Source organism: Notolepis coatsorum (assembly GCF_963971535.1).
Source record: "Notolepis coatsorum genome assembly, chromosome: 16".
NCBI classification, from domain to species: domain Eukaryota; kingdom Metazoa; phylum Chordata; class Actinopteri; order Aulopiformes; family Paralepididae; genus Notolepis; species Notolepis coatsorum.
The window spans coordinates 42,892,653-42,907,217 of record NC_140180.1 but is presented as its reverse complement, the minus strand read 5'-3'; positions in this window follow the sequence as shown (position 1 = coordinate 42,907,217).

The following is a 14,565-nucleotide window of genomic DNA, read 5'->3' as shown; positions in this document are numbered from 1 at the left end:
AGTCGGGACTAGATCTTTCCTCGCGAATGGATACTTTGGTCATTGCGTAGTTATATTTGATGTAAGTGATGCAAGTTCTGTCACGTGTCTTGCGCTCGACCAATAGCAGCCGCTTTGTTGCCAGGTTACGGACAACAACAGATTTGTGTAAACAGTCTAGCATGGACGGTGTTCTGAAGGTCCAGATTAACACTGAAAGTCTGCGTTTATTATTTTGTATAACTTGTATATTGTTTATATATATAAGATATATATCTTTACGCCATCTGTTTGCATAACAGTATTCTTCGCTCGCCTTATTGGGTCCCATCCTTGACGTTGTAGGCGCCAGAGACGCGCCCCCTAGACATGGTTTCTAGACATGTTCAGACACGTTCAGACAAGCCCAGAGCAAGCGCATTGATTCTGTACAGGTGAATAGGCTGAGCCCAATAGGGATCAGTTTGAGTATATATTGTAGACGGTGCAAGCAGCAGCGCGGCAGTAACACCACAGGAAAACTAGCAGAGCGAGAGTGTGAGACGTCCGGTACAGTTGTACACAGACCGATAGCAGTGTATCGTTATAGAGAGCTAATGGCTACTTAGATACGACTATAATATTGTCGAGCCATTATTGGCACAGTACAGTGACTTGTGTAAGCGAAGTAACGTGGAGAGACTTATAGTTAAACCCAGTGCCGTTTGGATATAACTACTCATTGGAGACCGTCTACGGGTTAGCTTCAAGTACAAACGAAGCTAGCTAGCTACCATCTATGCCAACGGGCTTTTGGATTAATAGCTATTAACCCTGCCATCGGGCGCTAGGATTACAACGACCGGTTCCGTACGAGACCCCTTCTTCCAGCGGCGACAGGATTATCCGACCGGTCTACAGTTCCTCCGGAGCAGGAGCTCTAGAGAGAAACCATCGTCTCCAGCCACCATTTGCTTTTCCCTGTATTGCCTCGTTTCGTCTCACTCCCTTCAGAGCTCCGGTCGAGTATCCGTAATCTAGGAACTATTCATTACCGCTGACTTTGTTGCACTGACATTCTATTATTAAAGGAGAACCGTGATAACTAATATGTATGTTGCTATGACTATTAAAATACTGTTAACTTGGTATCCCTGTCCCCGCGCAGTCAATTGAGTGTCCGCCATTTTGTCTAACTGTACTGTCTGGCTATTAATATTCTTTAGCAGTGGTTTAATCTAAACAATCTTTAATACAGTCAGGGTTGTGTAGCCCCTTAGCTACAGACGGAGTACATCTCGACGAGTACAGAAGAGGATGAAAATGGACAAAAACCACCTTCTAAAGTTTACAAAAAGGTTTCCAAACAATGTTATATGCATCTCACGTCCGTTCAGAAAGAAAGTGTACAAGATTTTACACAGACACGGTGGGATACATATAGAAACTGCGTTGAATAGTGGCTTAACTTGCCAGGCCAGAATCGTACCATTGCGGAGACATACTATTGATTGATTGATTGAAAAGTTTATTAACAGATTGCAGAATGGGTACAGTACAGTACAGCTCAATACATACAATTGTTAAGGGGATGCAGACCAGAGAAAGACTTTCGACTTGTTTACATCAGGGTCCCCCATTTTCAATTCATCATAACATATATGACATACATGACATACAGATAGACAGTACTGCTACATCTATACATTTATGACATATCAGATTTGCAAATACAGTACTGTTTGTGATACAAAAGTGTCCAGAAAAGGAGTGTATATACATTTGGCATAGAAACTGTACATTGGAGGAGGTTGGTTGGGTGGGGTGGGGTTGGGTGGGTTGGGTGAGGGCTGTACATTGGAGGTGGGGGGGGGGGGGGGGTTGGGAAGGGGACACACACACATTTTACACTGTACATTGGAATATTGACAAAGCCTTACTTGGTCATTTACTGTACAACTAGGTTAGGACATTTGTAGGGGCCAGTTTCGAATTGCAGTCTCACGTAGGTGTTTTTTGAGAGTGTTTTTGAAGGTGGGTAGTGATTCACATTCCTTTACAGCTTTAGGCAGGGCGTTCCACATTGATGTGGCATAATTGCGAAACGTGTTTAGTCCCTTGTTTGATCCGAATCTGGGTTTTACATGATTTGTGGAGCTCCCTCTGGTGTTGTGATCGTGGTATTCACTGACCTTTGGGAAGTATTTTGACATGTACATGGGTACCTTGGTCGCGTAGTGTATCTTGTAGACCAGGCCCATTGCAAGTTGCTGTACTCTGTCGTCTACTCTAAGCCATCCTAGGTTGTCAAAGTGGGCAGGGGTGAGGTGGGTTCTAGGAGTCAGGTCAAGTAGTAGTCTGACTAGCTTGTTTTGAGATGTTTGTAATTTGTTTTTTAGTGCCTTTGAGGTGCTTTGGTACCATGAGGTGCAAGCATAGTTGTTTAGAGATCGAGTTTACCAATGTTCGTGGAGATGCTGGTTTTTACGCTACTTGCTATAGGCGTTTTATCAACAAAAAACGCTTGGATACAGCTGAGAAACGGGCCACAGCGTGTTCTGCAGCTCAATATGTGGATGTAGGGTCTGAGCTTATAGAACATGGTTCTACAAGTGAAAGTCCTCTGAAAGTCCAGCTTTTGCCGGCCCTGTATTTCCAGTCTTGTGCATAATTTGCAAGAAAATGGACAAGTATGTGACTGTGAAAGGCAAACGCAAGAGGGACCATCTACAGTATCACTGGCAGAAACCTTGTCTGCAGGTATGAAAAATAAGCCTAGCTACACTAATATGAGAAATACACTATTTGATGCTGAGCTGAGATACAGTTTAGCTGTGTTTTATAGTTTACATAACTAGCATTCTAGTTTTCTTCAGATACTGTATGCCATCTAGTTTTATTGTTTTACAGTGATGTTTATGCAGCTCTGCTAGTTCATAGTGATGTTTAAAGTATGCATAGCTCTATTGTACTAGTCTGTGAGTTAATTATCAAATACATTCTCACAGTCACAACACACACTCATGTCATTTTCAAATTTTATTTAAAGGCTGGTTGCTGAAAGCTGCCCAGATGAAGCAAGACACCAGCATTATTTTGTATATCCAAGAAAAAGATTGTGTGGTCTTGGAGGTCAAGTCCTGTTACAGAGAGTACATCAGATTCTTGACTAAATCAACTGCAACAGCTACTGGGACCTTAGAAGAAATGGAAGCAGTGTGTGTGAGTGAGTTATTATACTATTATACCATGAGCAATTCATAATCCCTGCACATTGCACATTTTAAAAGTAAAGCTTGACCACCTATTCTGTTTGTCTGTAGCAATAATGACCCAACCCTTGGCACATGCATTCATTAAGTGTGTGTGTGTGTGTGTGTGTGTGTGTGTGTGTGTGTGTGTGTGTGTGTGTGTGTGTGTGTGTGTGTGTGTGTGTGTGTGTGTGTGTGTGTGTGTGTGTGTGTGTGAATCCGAAACTAACCACATTTTGATGTCAGCTACAAAATCTTCTGTGAGAAGATCATCCGGCAAAGAATAATTGTCAAACAAGAAGAGCTGAAAATGAACCACCTGAAAAAGCAGTTTTGTAATACAGTGAAGAAACATGATCTTGATGCTTCAAGCTACAGGTAACTCTCTATGCCCCTGACAAGTGACACCTTGTACCAATACTGCAAAAGGGCAAATTACCAAGCAGCTAAAATGAGACATTCATTGAAAGCTGTAATGTGTGCCCCTTCACCCATTGGCAATGGGTGGCACGTCAAGGATGGGGAGTTAACAGTGACCTGGATGACTACGATATCGGCCCCTGATAGTGTGTTGCAGGTAGTCCACTGCGGTTGCAAACAAGGCAAATGTGAGACAGGAAGATGTTCCTGTGTGTCTGCAAAACCATGTACAGATCTATGTCAATGCCAAAACTGTGCAAATATTTCTAAGGAAACTGAGGATAGGGCGACATGGGATGATGACTCGGATGATAGTGGTGAGGATGATTAACATCAGTGTTGCCTGGGAAGTGTGGTGGTGGATGAGGGTGTGGACTGGGGTTGGGATGTATAGGGTAAGGGGATTAGGGTTATACAGTAGGTATAGTGTGATTTGTCTGTATTTTTGTACCTACATTCTATTTCGTTTTTAAATGGAAAATAAAAAGGTTAATGAGTAACTTATTGATTTGTAAATGTTTTGACATTATTCCAAATTAAGGGGATGGTGTAGTGTTTTGATTGATTAACTCATTCTGCGCCGTCCACGCATATATACGTGTTTGCCCGCCAATCGAATAACGCCAACCACGTATTTATACACGCTATTGAATCGTTATTTATTTTATTCGCTATTTCCATTCATAAACATGCAGGCAGCTGTGTGTTATCACTTGGGATGGGTCTGAGAACGCAAAAGTCCAATACCGCCACCTAACGCCTTGCGACCGCTATTGCATTCCATTTGAAACGATGTGGCTTAGTGTCTGGGCCGAGCTGCGGCGTGCGGGCAGGGTCTAAATACTCAGGCAAGACAAGTGGTTATAACGGATGCATCGTCGAGGGTCATCCCCCCCCCGCTCATGTTCAATGCTGGATTACGTTGGAAACACGATCGCGATCAGTACTTGGAATGGCGATCAGATAATTGGATTATTCTTTTTGCAGTACATCATAGACATCATATCAATGTTGCGTTGATCCGATAATTCTTTCCCCGCGATAGTAGCATGTGTCTGTGGTGTGTGTGTGGCGTGTTCCGTTGGTTGCGATCAAAGCGCGGAGGGGCGGCTCCCCCCCCCCCTTTTCATGCATCCATGATGAAGCATAATACTGATAATCTGGCGTTGATTTCAGATTGATTATTGATCCAGGCGAGGAATGGCACGATTTATAGTGAAATGCAGTAAAACGCTGTTTGGCAGAGTTTCCTGGGATTACACAGAATTACTCTGAAACTATACTCATATTCACCACGGAATAAAACGGGAATGTATTGATGAAAAAATCAGTTTTTTGCATGTTGACCGGAAGAAACTCAAGGACAATCGACTATATCATTAGATCCATAGCTATAATATTTAATATAGTTTTAGCACTACAAACACTGGCATGTACCCCCATTTCATTACAGCCCTGGCACACACGGCCATATGCCCACAGCGACCTCTGGCGTCCAATGAGTTAACCATCTTGATAAAAAATGTGTGGGTCTATTATTTTTGTCATTATACTCTCCACTGAACTGTTTTGTGTACAACCTTAATCTTTAGAAAATTGTACCAGCATCTTTAATATTGCAGTTTGGGAATCACAAGGTAAAGCGTTTTTGATATAAATCTGCTGCATATCATATATATATATATATATATATATATATATATATATATATATATATATATATATATATATATATATATAATTTATATATATATATATATATATATTAACACTTTGACTGCCTAAAAACGATTTACAACGTCTTTGCTGGCGATGCTAAAGTTGCCGGGGGACGCTGTACAGCGTCCTTATATCAATATTTCAAAAATCTGGAATCGGATTCATATTCCCCCTCCGCTGGCCTGAGATTCACCAGCAGGACCCACTGAGCTCTCTGGCGGTTCAGGAGCGCCATCTGGTGGCCGATCGGCGCAACTGCTTAACAGGAAGCGCAGTAGAGGTTTTGCTGGTCGGCCCTATTGCTTCCGGCCACTCGGGATAGGTTCCGGCACTCTAGCTCGTCACTCTACATAGCGATCGATTGCCAATAACTCGATAAACAACATGATTTGGACGTATATACCATTATACAAGCTGGAGATGGACCGGGTAATAATATATCCCATAATGATAAAATTTCTACTCGACGATGATCGCCCAACGGCGCGCGGAGACTGGGGTGAGTTTCAGCGTGTAACGTTACCATCTTCGATACTAACTGCTTTTATCAACATTTGACCCACATTAGATGATTGGTATAACGCTGCCCACGGAATTATAAACGCCCCCTCGCCCATCCGGTCAACATCAGATGACGTGTAGTAACTTCTAGAAGTACGTCTAGTTGGAATTTTTTATATCGCGCTGATTGCCATCAAACTGTATTTCATCATCAATATAATGCATTTGGGGCTATATATCACGTTCTGGAGAAAGTTGCAGAAAGAGATGAAAACATACTTATACATTAGACCATACTTTACTATGAATATGTGAATGAAAAAGTTTAACGTTGCTACACAATGAACAATACATATAGGACTTTGAATGGGCCCTAATAATGGCAATGTAGCAATAGAATTTAAAAAGTTATAGCCCTGCAAAGAAGGGGACGTTCTCCATAGACAAATAGCGCTGGCAATCTATGGTATATCATTAATTTAACCCATGGCAGCCAAAGTGTTAAGGCTGTCAAATATATCGCGTTAATATCGCGTTAACTCCCGATTCTATTAATGCCACTAATTTTTTTAACTCAAGATTAACTAAAAAAAAAAAAAAAAAAAAATTTTTTTTTACTAGACTTCACTCAGGTGTATTATTGATGCTCTCATTGATACTATGTTTGTTTCTGAAGTGTGTGTGTGTGTGTGTGTGTGTGTGTGTGTGTGTGTGTGTGTGTGTGTGTGTGTGTGTGTGTGTGTGTGTGAGATATAGAGAGAGAGGGGGGTGAGAGAGATGAGGAAGGGGCAAAAGAGAAAGAGAGCTGGGAGAGTGTGTGTGTGAGGGAGAGAGGGGGGTGTGTGATTAATCAGCCCTTGTGTGTGTGAATGTAACAAGTTCCTAACGTTTTCTTTCCCCTATTATTTCATGCACACTTTATTCATTGTTTTAAATTATTATTTTCTTTTAAGTTATTTTGTGCATCACTCTGTTTTGAATTTGATGCAAATTTGCAATGCATGAGGGTCATCCTTTTGTGTTAAATGGCTGCATAAAGCAAGCATTTGTTGACTCGCATGTTGATAAGAGTATTAAAACTTGGAACTTGAAAAAGATCTGTTTAAGGTGTAAAAAATAAAAATGCGATTAATTTGCGATTAATCGCGAGTTAACTATGGACAATCATGCGATTAATCGAGTTAAATATTTTAATCGTTTTACAGCACTAATATATATATATATATATATATATATATATATATATATATATATATATATATATATATATATTATACTAATGCACCAATATTTGGATGTTTAGGTACATGTGTAAATGTTCATTTCAGATGAATTTTACATTTCTTGTTTTTTTTGTAATTTCCATACATATCTTGTGGAGAACCTTTAACCCAATATCCATGATGGTGTCTATGGAAACGGAAAAAAAATTCTAGCCACTTATCAGGGTTCACCTTATCGCCTAGTGTGCATGTGCACAGGTTAAATCAGCCATCCTGGGGAGAGCCTTTGTCATGACAACATTTTATCTGCTCCTGGCTATTTGTCACTCTCTTGAATAAACCGGTTTGTATTTACCATCATTTCTGCCCGTGTCTCTGGGTTGGAGAGCCCTATTAAAAGCCACTTAGTGTGGCAGGGTTAACTGCTACAGCCTGTCTTTAGAATCATTTCACTGCTACAACACAACTGGGGCTGATACATCCTGAGTCATGGCTGAGTCACAGTGAGAAAAATATTCATAACAACCTGGCTTACCTGAGCTTCAGTTTCTCAAAGTGGACGGGGCAGAATAAAGTTTAATCTCAGGCTTTTTGGACCAGGCGAGAGAGACACTCAAGAGAAGGTGACAACAAAACGCTGTCCTTTGAGGTAGACAAGGAACCATCATCTGTAGTAGACTGATCCAATGACATTTGAATGGCGTTGAACATGCAGCAGCTGTAACAAAGACAGGAAAAGTGGAACACCATATTACTGTTTGTGATGGACCAAGCAGCCAGAAGATGAGGGCACAGAGTCCAGGCAAAAATAAGGTTTTTATTTACCCAAACAAAGGGTTAACAAATCCATAATTTTCAAACGGAATATAAATGGGCCCAAAAAATAGAAGGCAGATCAATACAGAGTGAACTGAAGGGAAGCAAACTTACAAATGATAAACTCAAGCTATATATAGGTCCTGGCCATGCACATTAATATAAGGGTAATTAATACAATTCACATTTTACTCAAATAACATCTTACATTCAGATTAATCGAATAAACAATAAACATACAACATCTCTAGTAAACTGAACAACCAATAATAATTTTTTTTACCAAATCTTTTTTATTTAAATTTTTTTCCACAACAAGCTAAACACAATACAATAATACATAAGACACCACAAGACAATACTTCAATAATATTAATATACCTACTTGTTTTTTTTTTTTATCCACTTTTTCTCCCATTTTCTATATTTTCTCCCATCCCAATTTCGTATCATCCAATTCAACCCTCCCCTGTCACGAACGCTGTTTCTTGCCTCCCACAAGCCGGCTGCAATGTGGACTAAGTCATACATAGCACAAGTCCCCTCCGGTACTTGAGGTAACAGCAGTCGCATCTTTTCACCTGCGCAGCTCGATCTCTCAGTGGCGAGAAGTAACGCGTGGGAGGCTCACGCTGCCCCCGACACTTCCTGATTCTACTGCGCAGGCGCACCAACCGACCTGTAGGAGTCGCTGTCCACAACGCCCGATCCCCACCCATCAGTTTCCCACCCCCTAATACGGCCAATGTGTATTAGTATGAACGACCAGCTAAACTGAAAGCAATGTGGAGCGCTGGGCTCGAACAGGCAAGCCCAGCGTCTCCGTCATTCGTGGCGAGCGCCTTGCCCACTACGCCACGTAGCCGCCTAATATACCTACTTGTTATAAATCTGCTCACCCAGAACAGTCTTGCTTTCCTATCATACACCCGCCACGATCTTTTGGACACTGGATTACAACACTCTGACAACTCTATCAGCGATCTGCAGCTCCCCATTGATGACGTCTGCCCTGGTGCCCTCACCCCCATCATCATCATGACATGCTTCTAGAGGCTGGTCCTTTGCTCATCTCAGATCTGGCCTTTCACCCTCACTGGTTAACCTCTTAACACAATGGGGACGAACAACCTATATATCCGTGTTTCGATTCCACCCGTTGTGGACAGAAGCACGGATAAATCCGTGGCAAGTTGTTATTGCTTTTATTCCATTTTAATAACCTATTCAAGGTCGCCGAGCGGCACTGCAGATATACCCTACTCTTTGAATTCGAGAAGGTGCAATACCAGCCAGATCCTCTTAGGGGCGCTATCGCGATAATGCAGTGTTCCCTGTGGCCGAACGGTGGACTATTTTTTTTTTTACTTTCAATGGAGTTTTATGTTAGCTCGATTCTGGATCTGCAGCCTGTAGCTTGGATTACGTTTTGCATCGCAGATTTCACCATGCAATAAGGGGATTTATCATCAGCCAATGGACATATCGATCTACCAGATGGCGATCGATAACGGGGAAATGCTCAGGGGCATCCCACCGGACCACGGTAAGATCTTTTTCACGTAAAGTACATCCCGATCTGGCCTTGTTTTGATAGCCATCCAGGCGTTCGGCCTATGAGGCTAATGAGGCTAACGCGGTTATTGGTAATCAATAATCAGAAACGACGTCCCCTGCCCCCCCCCCCCCCTTTCATGCATACATGCGTGAGGATCGTGCCGATCATATGCAGTTTGAGTTTTAACTGGAGAGTATCTATAACCGAAATGCCATTGAATTTAACGTTATTAGCTATTAGCCCATTATCTCGGCTTCCAGGAAATATACTAGACCAAATCCGGTGTAATGCTTATATTCACGGCGCTATAAAATGAGAACGTATTGATGATTTTTTTTTTTCTTTAAGCCATTTTGAAGGGACGGTTTATGGTCTCAATTCACAATGAGAATGGACAGATAGCAATACTATAAAGTATAGATTTAGCTCTACAAACAGCCCCACGTCTGTTTACATATCCCGGTCCTCTTGAGATTAATTAGACTCATCCCAGTGGCCGCGAAAGTGTTAAGCCCTAGCCATATTTTCTGAAAATTCGCATAAAAATACATACCTAAGTAAATGGAAAATTGCTCCACTTCTACAAGGTCCATTTGCATGTTCTTGGTATCTAGGGACATCTATGGATCTCATATTCCTGATGTGTCTGAAATATTGTGTCTGTTACTAGGCTTGAGTAAATTGTAATGAACCAAAGGAGAATATAAATGTTTTCATCTTTGACGATGAATAACACCATGCTAACATTGACTAGACGTGAAAAAAAACAGGACGTTCTAGATACAGTACTGAATGTTGCCATCCGGACACATGCAATTTGAAATATGAATATAGAATATCAGGCCTATAAATTACCCTATTATGGCCAAGTCACACATCTATGGATCGGGCCAAATCTTATCTTTCCAATGGCAGAGTTCAATCGGGATCTGCAGGCGCCCCTGACAGGGCAGCAAAAGTACAGTAACTTTTTTATCATGTAAATTGCTCCGCCATTTTTCATCAGATTGCAACATGTTTTTTGCTAGACGTTCACGGAGAGTTAGAGAAACTAACTGTTCTATTTTATGCAATAACGTTCAGGTTTGTTCCCCGAAGATATGACCCCGAAAATAACGAGAGAAAAAAAAGCTTCACATTGGATGTCAGATGATTGACAGGGGCTGGCGTGAGCTGGGAAGTGTAGTTTTATGAAAATCGAAAGCCCATCGAAAGCCCTAGGGCTCTTCTCTCAAAAGACTACACTCAAGTTAGGTTGCGCCAAGTCCTTGCGTCAATATGCGCCTTTTTTCTGACTCGATGCGCTGAGATTTCTATGAACTCATATTTCACTAATAACACTTAAAATCATTGGTAAACAAATGTAGTGCTGAACATATACACTTTGACTGCTGTTTTAACCTCTTCCACCCGGAGCCTATTTTCTGAAAATTCGCCTAAAATACATACCTAAGTAAATGGAATATTACTCCACTTCTACAAGGTCCATTTGCATATTCTTGGTATCTAGGGACATCTATGGACCTCAGTGAATGTATTCCCAGTGTCATATTACTAGGCTTGCTTAAATTGTGATGAAACAAAGGATAATATGAATTATGATTTTTCTTTGCATCTTTGACAGTGAATAACACCATGCTAATAATGACCAAACATTAAAGACTGCCACTGGTCTCGTTCAGTACCTTCTTGAGATCATGTGTACAAAAGATCTAAGGAAATGAATAAAGGGAAGATAAATAAACAGAAGGTTCTGTAGATACAGTACTGAATCCATCCGGACCAATGCAATTTGAAATATTATTATACAATATAGAATAGCAGGCTTATAAATTACCTTATTATAGCCAATTTGCACATTTATATATACATATATTATCTTTCAAATGCCCGAGTTCAATTTGGATTTAGTATCACCAGGCGTGCATAAGAACAGATAATGAAATCTACTGTAATCTACTGTACTTTTTTATTTTCACCACAGTGCAACCGGTTTGAAACTAATTTCAGATCTAATTGTTGCTATTGTTGAAACTGCGTTTCAATATTTGTCAATAACGTTACATGTTGTGGTATATTATCCTGAATAATACGAGTTATTAATATAATGCATATATAACTATGAACCTTGAACCCCATAGAACCTTTCAGGAAGTGTAGTTTTGAAAAATTCCAACGCAGATCCAGAGCTCTGGATGTCCGCTACAAAATGGCTGCAAAATAACTACAATTACCATGATTCAAGGTGTTCCAAAATGGTCGCCTCTCGCGAAATAACATTGACATTTCGAGAAGGAAAATCTATCTAATAACACTTTAACCTATTCCTAAACTAACGTATTGATGATAATATACATTATAAATGCTGTTGTGACATGGTTATGATGTTTATACTTGAATACGTTTGAAATAAAAAACGCTACTTTTATAGAACAATCTGGAGATTATTGATTTATGACCAGATGTCATTTGCAGTCTGCCGATGGACCGCATGGGCGGAAGAGGTTAACAGGGTTTGGGTCTTTACTATTGGCTACATTAAAATAAAAAATAAAAAACATTAATGAATACGTTCTGTATTGATCGAGATCTGTCTCGTAGTGATGACCGGAGTGTTGGACGTCCCGTGATGATGACCGGGAGGATGCGACCATCTCTACGACGCCCCCTTGCCTCAAATAGATCCGCCATCAGCTCTATTTTTATCTTTCAAAATGTTCAGTTGCTATCGCATGCACTTATCTGTGTTTCATTACGCATATGAGTGCATGCTTACCATATGTTTTGCCTGTTTTATTGCAACACTACTATCACAACATCTAAGAAGGGAGATCCCCCCTTGAACGGCCCTTCTAAGGTTTCTCTCCTCCACATTGCCTGTGGTGCATTTTTTCCTATTGCTAGGTTTTAGTGAGTTTTTCTTTACCTTCGCATGGGAGTGTTGCATTTATTAGATTTATTTTAGATTTTTGGGACTTTATGGTGTTTTTGTGTTAATTTATTATGATGTTTCTTCTTGACTTGTTTAACACTTTGAGTGCCAGCAGGGGGAGCCCGATTTAGCGCTTGAGTGCCAACGCTGTAGTCAATGAGAGGGCGAGCACATTTGCGAACGCATAAACTTGTAACGATCCCATACACAGCCCTCTGTTGGGCTGTGATGGGAGAAGAAACTTTGGAGTCCTACCTCCCTCCAGTCTCATGGCACTCTCTAGTGGGTACCATCAGATGGTCCATCAGATGGTGCAGGCGGCCATCTTGCATGTTCTGATTTATGTAAATAATGTAATCAATTGTTTGTTTAATGTGATTTCATTATGTGTGTTGACGTTCCCTTCCCTGGTGTGATGTTTCACCTGTCTGGTTGTGTTTTGTAATTATGCTTATGTATCTAGTGGTTAAATGTTTGTGTTTTTAGACTGGCCTGGCCAGCTGTTGCCAATCATGATTAGTCTGGTATTTAAGTGTGTCTTCCTCTCCTTGGCGTCATTTCCTCCAGTTACCTCCGTGTTCGCCTACCCGTCGTGTCTCCTGTCGTCTCCCTTGCCTTGCTGTCTTTGTATTGAGTCATAGTAAGTAGTTTAGTATTCCGTTTTGTGCATCTTTGTTTTCTCGTGTTACCAGTTCGTTTTGTATATAGTGCCGGCGCTGCTGTGCCTTTTGTTTTGTTTGTTCCTTTACTATTATTCATGGCTCTAGTGATTCTCTAATAAATAGATCAGTATCTGAGAAGAGCAAACTGTCGTCTCCGTTTCCTCCATTCACCAGTCATTCTGCAGTTTCGGTGCTCTCCGGTCTATCCGCATATTGGGTTCTACTTTCCTCCCCTCTGGTCGTAACAAACTATATCTTAAATTATGCGTCTAATACGCCCGTCGCTTATCAATTACTTGTTTGCAGTCAACATTGTCGAAACGGATTGTTTTTTAATCGTTACATTTCCGTTTTATACCATTTTGCAAAAACGCTCGTTTTTTTTAAACTTCCAAAAAAAAGATTCTGCAGGAATCGCGCTTTACTAGAATACACAAAACACGTTGTCATTTTTCGGCCTATTTATGAATCGTTTTCAAATAAATGCTAGACTATCGGTAGTATATGTGTACTTATGCACGCTAGAGAAGCGGGCTGAAAAATCGATTATCTTATTTCCTGATCAGCACACACACACTCACAGCCACACACTCGCGCTCGCTGATAACAAACTATGATTACACATGGGCAAAACAGAGTCCATTCTCTTCGGTTCAAATAACAAACTCAGCAAGACCGACGGCTTCTCAGTTACAGTGGGTGACAATATTGTCACAAGGAAAGAAGATATTACCTACCTGGGTTCCATCCTAGAGGCAAATCTTTCCTGTGACAAAATGGCATCCAATGTAATAAAAAAAGTCAACCAACAAACTCGATTCTTGTACCGAATCTCCTCACTGGTAAACAAGAATACCCTGAAGACTCTGGCAGGAGCACTCATTCAAGGGTACTACGACTATGCTTGCACCTCATGGTACCAAAGCACCTCAAAGGCGCTAAAAACAAAATTACAAACATCTCAAAACAAACTGGTCAGACTACTGCTTGACCTTACCCCTAGAACCCACCTCACCCCTGCCGACTTTGACAACCTAGGATGGCTTAGAGTAGACGACAGCAACTTGCAATTGCAACGAGTACAGCAACTTGCAATGGGCCTGGTCTACAAGATACACTACACGACCAAGGTACCCATGTACATATCAAAATACTTCCCAAAGGTCAGTGAATACCACGATCACAACACCAGAGGGAGCTCCACAAATCATGTTAAACCCAGATTCAGCTCAAACAAGAGACTAAACACGTTTTGCAATTATGCCACATCAATGTGGAACGCCCTACCCAAAGCTGTAAAGGAATGTGAATCACTACCCACTTTCAAGAACACTCTCAAAAAACACCTACGGGAGACTGCAATTCGAAACTGGCCCCTGTAAATGTCGTAACACAACCCCCTCCAATGTACAGTAAAAATTACAAAGTATGGTCTTGTCAATATTCCAATGTACAGTTTTGCTTGTACAGTTGTACAGTGTCCCCCACCCACCCCTCCTACCCACCCCCCCCCCCCCACCCAACC